At 37.4% G+C, this 10,022-nt stretch overlaps 1 non-coding gene across 1 annotated transcript; it reads left to right on the top strand.

The window, feature by feature from the left end:
• The first annotated feature begins 9,709 nt into the window (after positions 1–9,709).
• Positions 9,710–9,778, top strand: MIR30D (microRNA mir-30d). The gene has a single exon (NR_032383.1). It is a non-coding gene; the product is annotated as a microRNA mir-30d (primary transcript).
• Positions 9,779–10,022: the final 244 nt, after the last annotated feature.

The raw sequence follows: 10,022 nt of genomic DNA, 5'->3' as shown, positions 1-10,022 counted from the left end.
GGTGCAGGCATCATATGATAAAGGCAAGCTTAGTGTGTTGCAGAGGACATGATGGGTGTGTCTGTTAAGTGTTCCTGTTTAGAGTCTGGTTACCCATAGAGTTGAATGTCCTTGGCTCCTCATTTCAATTTAATATATATTATATTGCCTTGGCTGTTTGGCTTTCCTTGCACTTGTTTGCCTCCCAGCCATAAGCCAGTTTGAAGGCCATGATACATCAGGTCTAGTGGGTTAATCTGTGTCTGACCAGTAAGACCTACTTATCTTGACAGTCACCATGATGACAGCATGTCTTATTTTAAATAGAAACCTGGTTAGAGACTAATATAGGAATAGTTGGTCTTGAATAGATGTATTCCTTCTCTTAAGCGATGTAGGTTTTATCAATTCTTGTATTTTGAAAAATCCTGAAAGGAAATTGAGAAACAGCTATCATTTTGTTAATTTTGGCTCCTTTACTGTATTTTATTTTGAAGTGTAGTCATTCCTAAGAACATTAGCACATGAGTTCATTGTTGATTTTATAACATATTCTGAATCTTAAAACAAGGTACCAAAAATACATTCATAGAACAAGTAGATAAAGTAGCACTGCTATAATTAGGGGAAAATGGTAGTTTTCTTGTAAGCTCTTTGTCTTTGAAGAGCTTATAATTTTCTGTAAAAACCAAATATTATCCTTTGGGCAGGTGTGTTTTACTCTTTCTCTTGATTCTGTGTTATAAAGTTTGATTAAAAAGGAAAGATACTAACTTTTTGTCTTCCACACAAAGAATGTTCATATTTGTAATTTTTGTGTATGACTTGTTGCCATACCCCTGAGCCTCCCTTTGTTTAAAGAGTAATAATATATATATGTATTTTTTTAATCTACAAAGGAGTATCTTTGACGTGTGTATGTGTGTATAAAATCAAAATGGCATACATTTTTGAGAATATTCAGTGATTCCTGAACACTATATTATAGTTCTATAAAGAATTAGATGGCAGGCCGGGCACGGTGACTCACGCCTCTAATCCCAGCACTTTGGGAGGTGGCTGAGGCAGGTGGATCAACTGAGGTCAGGAGTTGGAGACCAGCCTGGCCAACGTGGTAAAACCCCGTCTCTACTAAAAATACAAAAAAATTAGCTGGGCGTGGTGGTATGCACCTGTAATCCTAGCTACTTGGGAGGCTGAGGCAGGAGAATCACTTGAACCGGGAAGCGGAGGTTGCAGTGAGCTGAGATTGCACTCCAGCCTGGGCAACAAGAGTGAAACCCTGTCTCAAAAAAAAAAAAAAAAAAAAAAAAAAAAAAGAGATGGCAATAGTTTTAGCAATCTAATGTGGTAGGTGATCTGGCATTATTTACCTCTTTCGTCACATGAGGATAAGGCTGCCCATGTCCATTATCCATCTCCTGGGCCTTTGGAAGAAGGGAGCCAGAATCTTAGAAATTTGAACTGAGAAAATTCGACACAGGTTAGCAGCCTAAAATATAAAACTGATATAAAAATACAAAACAGGTTGTATATGAATTGTTTTCTCATCTTTATTTTGTGCAGGTCAAGAAACTGAGCTATGCAAGTATTTTCTATGAAAGAGTGAATAAGCTATCCAAAGTGAGTGATTTTAGTCTGTGTAGAAAACATCTCCAGCTGTATTAAATATAAAGCTGTCAGCTCTTTGAATGTCTCCTTGCAATAATTAATCATCCTTCTCAGTTAACAGCACAGACAGTACAGCATAGGTAAGAGAGTAGGCTCTGGAGACAGTCTACCAGGTGCTCTTGTGATTCTGGGTACATGGCTTTCTGTCTCTCATTTCTCATTTACAAAAAAGAGGATAGATAACACTAGTACCTACCTAATAGTGTTGTTATGGGGATTAAATTAGTTAATATATATAAAGCACTTAGAACGTTGCCTCAGACATAGTAAGCACCATGTAAGTATTTACTATTTGTTGCTGCGTAGTATCTATACTATGATTGATGGAGTGATTAAGACAGTCTTGCTCTGTTGCCCACGCTGGAGTACAGTGACACAATCTTGGCTCACTGCAACATCTGCTTCCAGGGGTTCAAATGATTCTCCTGCCTCAGTCACCTGAGTATCTGGGATTACAGGTATGCGCCACCACGCCCAATTAACTTTTGTATTTTTAGTAGAGACAGGGTTTCACCATATTGGCCAGGCTGGTCTCAAACTCCTGGACTCGAGTGATTTGCCCACCTTGGCCTCCCAAAGTGCTGAGATTACAGGCATGAACCACTGCGCCTGGCTCTATAATACATTTTAAGTGGCTGGTTTTATTAGTTAAGTTCTCACAGAGAATTTGGCATTTAAACTGGTCCTTGAAGGATGAATAGGATTTGTAAAAGTGAAACAAAGAATTGAAAATGGTAAAAAGCTATGTGAATTAAGTTGTTAAGGAGAATCTTTCTTTCCATGTATTGCATACTAGCTATGTGCCTGCCTCTCAGCTTAGCATTTGATGATCATTACATTATCTTATTCAGTCCTCATAATAACCCTCCAAGATAGGTATTTTATTTTGTTTTATTGATATGGAGTCTTGCTCTTGTCGCCCAGGCTGGAGTGCAGTGGTGCGATCTTGGCTCACTGCAACCTCTGCCGCCCAGGTTCAAGCTATTCTCCTCCTGTGTCAGCTTCTCGAGTAGCTGGGATTACAGGCGCCTGCCATGATGCCTGGCTAATTTTTGTATTTTTAGTAGAGACAGGGTTTCACCATATTGGCTAGGCTGGTCTCGAACTCCTGACCTCAGGTGATCCGCCTGCCTCAGCCTCCCGAAGTGCTAGGATTACAGGCAAGATAGGTATTTTAAATTGTCATTTAACAGATGGCAAAGTAGCCACAGAAAAGTAAAGCCACTTTTTCAAACTCACAAAGTCAAATGCTTGGCCTAGTTCTGTCAGACTGTAAAGCCTGTGCTTTTAATTGTTATCTAATACTGCTTTCCTATCAGTAGACTATCAGAAGATCATTCCTAAAGATATTTAAACGAATGGGTGCTCTAGGGTTGGAGTTCAAAACATTAATAGAATATTACTGTTGAGGATGCATTTGATCACTTTGCTACTGTGAGAGACTGGATGCTGTGTTTGCTGGTCATTTCAAAAGCTGAAACAGACCTGCCTGTCCTTGCCAAATACATTGTTTCCTCTATGATTCTGTCATCTTGGAAGTACTTGTTTTTTCTGACCTGGGAATAACGGTATTGTGGTTATTGGCATTTTTGTTAATCTTTCTTACTAGAAATTATGCAGATATCCCCAATTATATTCAGATGCACACCTTAGATTCCAAATTTTGTTGCCTGGAATTGACTGAGTACCTTTTGAGTTCCCTGCATCAGAGAGGTGTTTACAGTTGTGCTTCCCAGTCTTCAGCATTTATGGTTTCATGTTTGTCAAATTTGTTTGAAATATAAAAAGGATAATCTTAATTCTGTTACTGATCATTCCTTCATTCTCTAGCTACTTGTCAAATCATCTTTCTTTTGAAACTTTTAGGGAATTAATTAATAATTGCATATTCATTCTTTTTCCATTCACATATCTCACTGGCTTTATTCAGAATTAAATTTTTTTGTCCCTGTGTACTACTTCCTTCTATTAATTAACTGATGGTTGTTTTTCCTCCTCTGTGTTTTTGATGCTTTTTTTTTCTTTTACTGTTTAAAACTGTTTCAGAAGATGTAGCCAGTGACTCAGGTGCTAGCTAGTGTTAGTGATTTCCCCCCCATGTTAATACCATGTCAAATACAACTGAAGAACTCTGTTATACTCACAGATTATGCCCCTCATGGTCAGCAGACTATTCAGATACAGACTTTCAGAGGGAAGGTTTTCAAAAAAGTGTGGCTGCAAATCTATAAATGCTTTTAACGTCTGCACATTGCATTACTGTTTCAAATGTTTTTATACTCACATAATTATTTAATATTCACAACTATTCTGTGAGAGCTTTATTCTTTTATGTTATAGGGTTTTCTTATTTTACAGATTGGGAAACTGGTGTGGAGCAGTTAAATGACTTATTCAAGATTACATAGCTAGTTATAAGTGGAAGGACAAGGATTTGAAGGAACAGGTGTGGCCTCTTCCAGGAAACAGTATAAATAGTCAGACTTTATGAAGGGTAAATTGGTAGGAGAGTCATTTATCTCTCTTGTCTGTAAAGAGGATTCTTTTTCTCAAGTAGAGTGTGAAGTAGGTTATTTACTAGAAAAGCTTGAAAATGCATTTCAGAAAATTAAAACTGCTTTGAAATTAGGTGCATAATAAGAATTGTTTCGGAGCCTGGCATCCGTTGGACGTTGTACACATATTCTCTGTGTCAGTAAGGTTTACAGTTAAGATCTCTTCAATCCTTACTTTCTGAAATCTCTTTTTGCTTATATATTGAGACTGAAGTTAGCAATTTTCCTCCGGGTATGGACTTTGAAAATTAAATATACTTACTGAAAAGTAGGTTGCATTTATATAGTGCTACCCTCCAGGATTCTTGGAAATTTAAAGGTATTATTGTATAAATGAATCGTGGAATGCACTCTAGAATCTATAGTGGTTATCAGTTTTGTTTTGGGTGCAGTTCATGGTGTTTCCTTAAGTCTCTAAAGCAGAGTTTAGGATCTCTGCATTTCAGTTACCTGAGTGCTGTGGGGCTACATATGCAGATTCTCTTGTTCTAAGTGGTCTTAACCCTCAGCTCCGTGTGTTGGTGGTGACAAATTTTACTATATTTATGACCTGGGTCTTTCAGTGGGTACTGTTTCAAGAATCTAAGAAGGTGCTGGCTGCTATTCAACTCACTATCAGTTTCAGTTATGGTCAGAGAATTTTGAAAACAAAAATTCTGAATGCCCTATAGTTTAATAAAAAGTAGTTGATCCTTTTGTTCAAAGCACTCTCCTACTTCACCTCCCCTCTAGGTCTGAAGCGTTCCTATGCAGACTGTTTACTGACATGATAAATGAAATTATCCATTTGTGCATGCTAGGATTTTAATGTTACCATTGCCCTCCACTCCAAATGCAATATGCATTTAGTCCGTAATAGCATCACTCCATTTTAAGTGAATAGTTGTTTCAGCTTTAATCTGTAATCACAATTAAGGTAAATTATTCTTGTTTGCCTAGGACTGTCCTGGTTTTAAAACTCAAAATCTCTTGTCCAAGGAACCCTCTCAGTCCTGGGCAAACCAGAAGAATTTCTTAAAATACTATTTAGGACAATTGGTCACCCTAACAACAAGTCTGTGTTGTTGATGAGGCTTTAGGCATGTTATTGAGCTATAGACTAAGCCCAGATCAGTGGTTCTGAAGATTCTGCATGGGTCAGGATTACCTGGAGTACTTGTTAAATAGACTACTGGCTCCCACCCCCCCTATTTGGATTGTATAGGTCTGGGGTGGGGGTCTGAGAATTACTTTAGTAATGGTTGCCTAAGCCATGCTGACGCTGCTGGTTTGGGGAGTGCATTGAGAACCACTGGCCTAGATCAGGCCGTGTACTGTGTGAGTATATGATGATGCTTGGTTCAGAATTATGCAGAAGGGGAGCTGTGTTTCTCTGCCTTACAGGCCCGAGCACCAACAACACCAAAGAGTATTCGTGTGTCTGAACTGTGCTCATACAGCACAAGAAGAGACATGCTCCTGTTGGAGGTGACAGAAGTAGGGAAAGGGTTAAAAACAGTCTAGCTGTCAAATCCTTCATGCTATGGATATATTTTAATTGCTTATAGTATCTTAGGCAAACTTTGACTTGACAATTAATTTGAGTCTTATAGTCACAACATCTGAAATGGATACTTCAGAAAGCAGATATTCATTATTATAGCAGAACTGATTATAGCTGGGTTTAGCAGGGATAATGGTACCCATCTTGCCTACTTCTCAGTTATCACTGTAAAAATCTAGTTACATAGAAAGTGTGAGCATGCTGTACAAATAAGATGTCATGGTGATGATTAAAGTGTACATTGTTATTGGGCAGTATGTTTCATAGTGCTTTCGTCTTCATGTTCCGTTTGGTTGTTTTCAGGTGTCTTCAGAATTCAGGAAAGTAGGTGGGACTGCAGACGTTACCCTTCCCTGCGACTCTTGCCAAGATCGTACAGACTTCAGTATGCCAGGCTTAGATGTCTTCAGAGGTAGTTACCAGGTACTTGGTTGTTCCTAGATAGTGGGCCTGCCTGATCAGGATTTGGTATGTTTTCCCACTGAATTAAACTTGTTTTGCCTAAGCCTCATTTTGTGTGTCAAGAAAATAAAGGCAAAAGAGTAAGTGCTGTGCTCATAATCCACAGCTAGCTGGCAGTCAGCAGCCTGTGAGGCTCTGAGTCTCTGAGTCTCTGGTCTCCTAGTCTCAACCTTCTAGGCAGTGAGCATTGTTAGTCACAAAACAGGCCCGCCTTGAACTCCTTGACTTGCTTATCTTTGTTTCTCCCAGGGCCTAGTGTTCACATACACACACATATGACATACGTTTCTGCATGTGTGCGTGTGCATGTCAGGGAAACCAGAATTTGTTCTCAGCTCCTTACTCATGTGAGCTTAGCCAAATCGTTTCTCCAATCTGTACCTTCTTCTTCATCTGTAAAATGGAATTATCATCTGCTCTGCTACTAACCTTAAAATTAGTTACTGCATAAGGATGAGAAAGTGTATAAAAACACTTTGAAGCTTTTGTTACAAAGGGCAGTTCGTAATAATGAGTAAATGATAAATAAGCCTTATAGAACCGGAAGCATTTTCATCTTTCTATCCTAAACACCTTTCTGTTTTATAAATTTTTCAGTGTTACCTTTTTCTTTTTTGTCTCTGCTCTATTTATATAACTTTGGATATATAGAGAATGGTAATTATTATTGAATGGATTGAAAACAAGAATAGAGTCTCTTTGGGAGTATCTGTGGTTTTTTTTCCTTGTAATTGGGGGCATTTTCTGCTTCATGGTCGGTTTCCAGTGGTTTGTGAATTCTTGCCTTCTGCCAAGTGTTTTCTCCCTGTCACCACCCTGCTACTACTCTTTGTATTTACCTTCCCAGCTGCCCTGCCTTGTTTCAGAGTTCAGAGTCAGATTGTAGCCAACTATTTCTGAGAGCCTTCCTAGACACCACTGAATTTCAACTAATTAATACATTTAAGGGATGCGAAATCTAGGCCAGTTCAGAATTTTACTTCATTTGAGGGTTTTTTTTTTTTTCCAGAGTATTTATCTTAAGTTACAAAACGCTGTTTCCTGTTAATTGTTTTCTTATGTATTCTGGTAAAATTTTATAAACCCAGTAAAACTCTCCCATAACAATACTCTTGGGGGATAATGGCTTGTGTTCATTCTGGATTGTCACATAGGAAGAGATGTGTTTAGGTATCTAACTTGTTTTCAGCATTGTACTTGAGACATCTGTGGTAGGATGGAATCTGCGGCAAATGTGGCATGGCATACGTCATACATGGATATTCATAAACTGCCTCTGATAGATTGATTGACAAACATTTTCAGTTACTAAACCAGTAGCACTGTTCCAGTCAGTAGCTCAGTAATACCCATTTTTTTAATCTGTACAGCAGATTGTATGTATACATGTGTGTCTTGCCCATTTTTATAAAAATGTGTTAAAAGTAGAATGCTAATGCTGATAGAGAATTGACCCTTAAATATGTGATGTTTTTGACAAAGATGGAAATCATAAAGCATGCCAAAAATGGTAAACCTTTAGCTTCAGCTATCCCCTCATTATACTTTACCTTCTTACTGTGTATTATTACAAAGATTGTGTCTAGAAGATATTTTATAATGATAGAAGGTATTTTATAATAGGATTTCTTATCACATATACTTAATATTCAGCTTCTGTACATTTAATTTTCATGTTTCCTCAAGAATATATTATACAAAGTCATAGCATTTGACAAAATTCCTTCATAAGTCTGAGGAAAATATTCTATGTATTGTTTATGTGAGTTAAATACAGTGGTTCTGATCAAAATGTCTTTTGATCAATCTTTAAAAAAATTAAACTGAGAACAGGAAGGTAAATTAAAGGGGAGAATTGGAGACTTGTGGTAACTGGTTTATTGCAATTTAATGTGCAGCATCCTCATTAGTCAAGTATCATGTGCCTACCTAGGCATGAAATAGCTATTTTTTTCCTAATTTAAATCTGGAAAGTTTCAATTGTAGTACAGTTTGAATAGTTGTTGTTGTAAATAGCCACTGGACTTCTAAAAAAAACATTTGTCTTTAAAAACAATGAAGGTCATCTTGTATCCATACAGACCACATGTACTTTCCTCATTATTTCCAGCATTATTTATATAATGGGTAGAGTTATTTACAACAGTAAACAAAAAGTATTTCAGAGAGCAACCATTAAATATTATCGCAGGGTAAATATCAGCAACGGAAATCCTTTTCTCATAGTTTCTCAAAAAACTTGGTATTAGGAAATTAGTAGCCTCTCAGTATTTGTATATTGGTTTTTTCAGTAGTTATTATATAGAGAGTGTGTGTACATATACATGCTCATGTATATATGTATGTTCATTTCTTATAAATCACTGTGACTTAATTGTGGACTTTAATTGTTTTAATAGTTTTTTTTTCCCCAAAAGAAAGTTACTTTACGTATTTTATTTTTATTTTTATTTTTTTGAGACAGGATCTCACTCTGTCGCCCAGGCTGCAGTGCAGCGGCATGATCTCAGCTCACTGCAGCCTCCACCTCCTAGGCTCAGGGATCCTCTTACCTCAGCCTTCCAAATAGCTGGGACCACAGGTGTGCACCACCAAACCCAGCTAATATTTTGTATTTTTTTATAGATAGGATTTCGCCACATTGCCCAAGGCTGGTCTTGAACTCCTGGACTCAAGCGATCCACCCATCCACCTGCCTTGGCCTTCCAAAGTGCTGTGATTATAGGCATGAGCCACCATGCCTGGCAATTTTACATATTTTAAATTAAAGCAAATCTTGGTTTTTAGTGGAGTGCAGATTTACTTATATTTCACTTAGTCTTCTTCCTTTCTTTCAGAAAAGTACTGTGGAAACAAAAAGGTTTTAGTATATTGCTTTATAAACAAATTCAAGATCATGCGTTTCTTTTATTATCCTCTTTGCTTTGCTCATTTCCATGAACTGTACATCCCTAACCTAAATCACTTGGGGATAGGGGAAGAAAGTGTTAGATTCTTAACTCAGTTTAGATCCTCTGCCAGGAAAACCCACTGTATTCATTGTCAACTAAATTAACGCTTTTTTAAATAAAAGGAGTCATTTTTAACAATAATGTCAGGGCAACAGGCATCCATGAGATGTATGGTTACTCTGATCTTTAGGGTTATCATTCTAATGTGTTTATTATTTTGAAACTCTAGGGAGAAGAAAACTTATTTTTGCATATGTTAGAAAATGTATCCTCATGTAGGATATCAGGATAATATGTTTAATGTTTCATACTTACCAAGATAAATTTGTAATGCATATTTTCTTTTTAAATTAGATTATTTAGGAGAAATTGCATCTGGTGAACCACTTACTCTTTAATTTAATTATTAGCATTAACTGTATCATTTTTGTTTCAAGATGTCACAGCTATTGTTCAACACTAGACATTATATAAATTATTCGCCGAAGATGATGACTGGCAACATTTATGTCTGTTCCTTCTCTTAAATTTCTTGTTCCGAAAGTCTGTTGTTGTAAACATCCCCGACTGGAAGCTGTAAGACACAGCTAAGCTTTCAGTCAGATGTTTGCTGCTACCGGCTATTCACAGACATCCTCTTGATATAATTCTGTCCCGGAATGGAGTTGAGGAGGCTATAAAATGTGTGGGAAAACCTCAGAAATCTTTAGCTGCATTCTTTTACTGCACGGACGGTGCACGTATTATGATAGTTGAATGTAGGGTGTTCTCCTAATAACAGGATGTGCCGTCTCGAGCTTCCCAGACTTAGCGTGCTGCTGTTGGGCCTTAGAGAATTTAGTTAAATAAAAAGTTTCCCCG

This window comes from Macaca mulatta, chromosome 8, assembly GCF_049350105.2.
Source record: "Macaca mulatta isolate MMU2019108-1 chromosome 8, T2T-MMU8v2.0, whole genome shotgun sequence".
NCBI lineage: Eukaryota > Metazoa > Chordata > Mammalia > Primates > Cercopithecidae > Macaca > Macaca mulatta.
The sequence above is the reverse complement of the archived record's forward strand: the minus strand, read 5'-3'. Positions and strand labels throughout refer to the sequence as shown.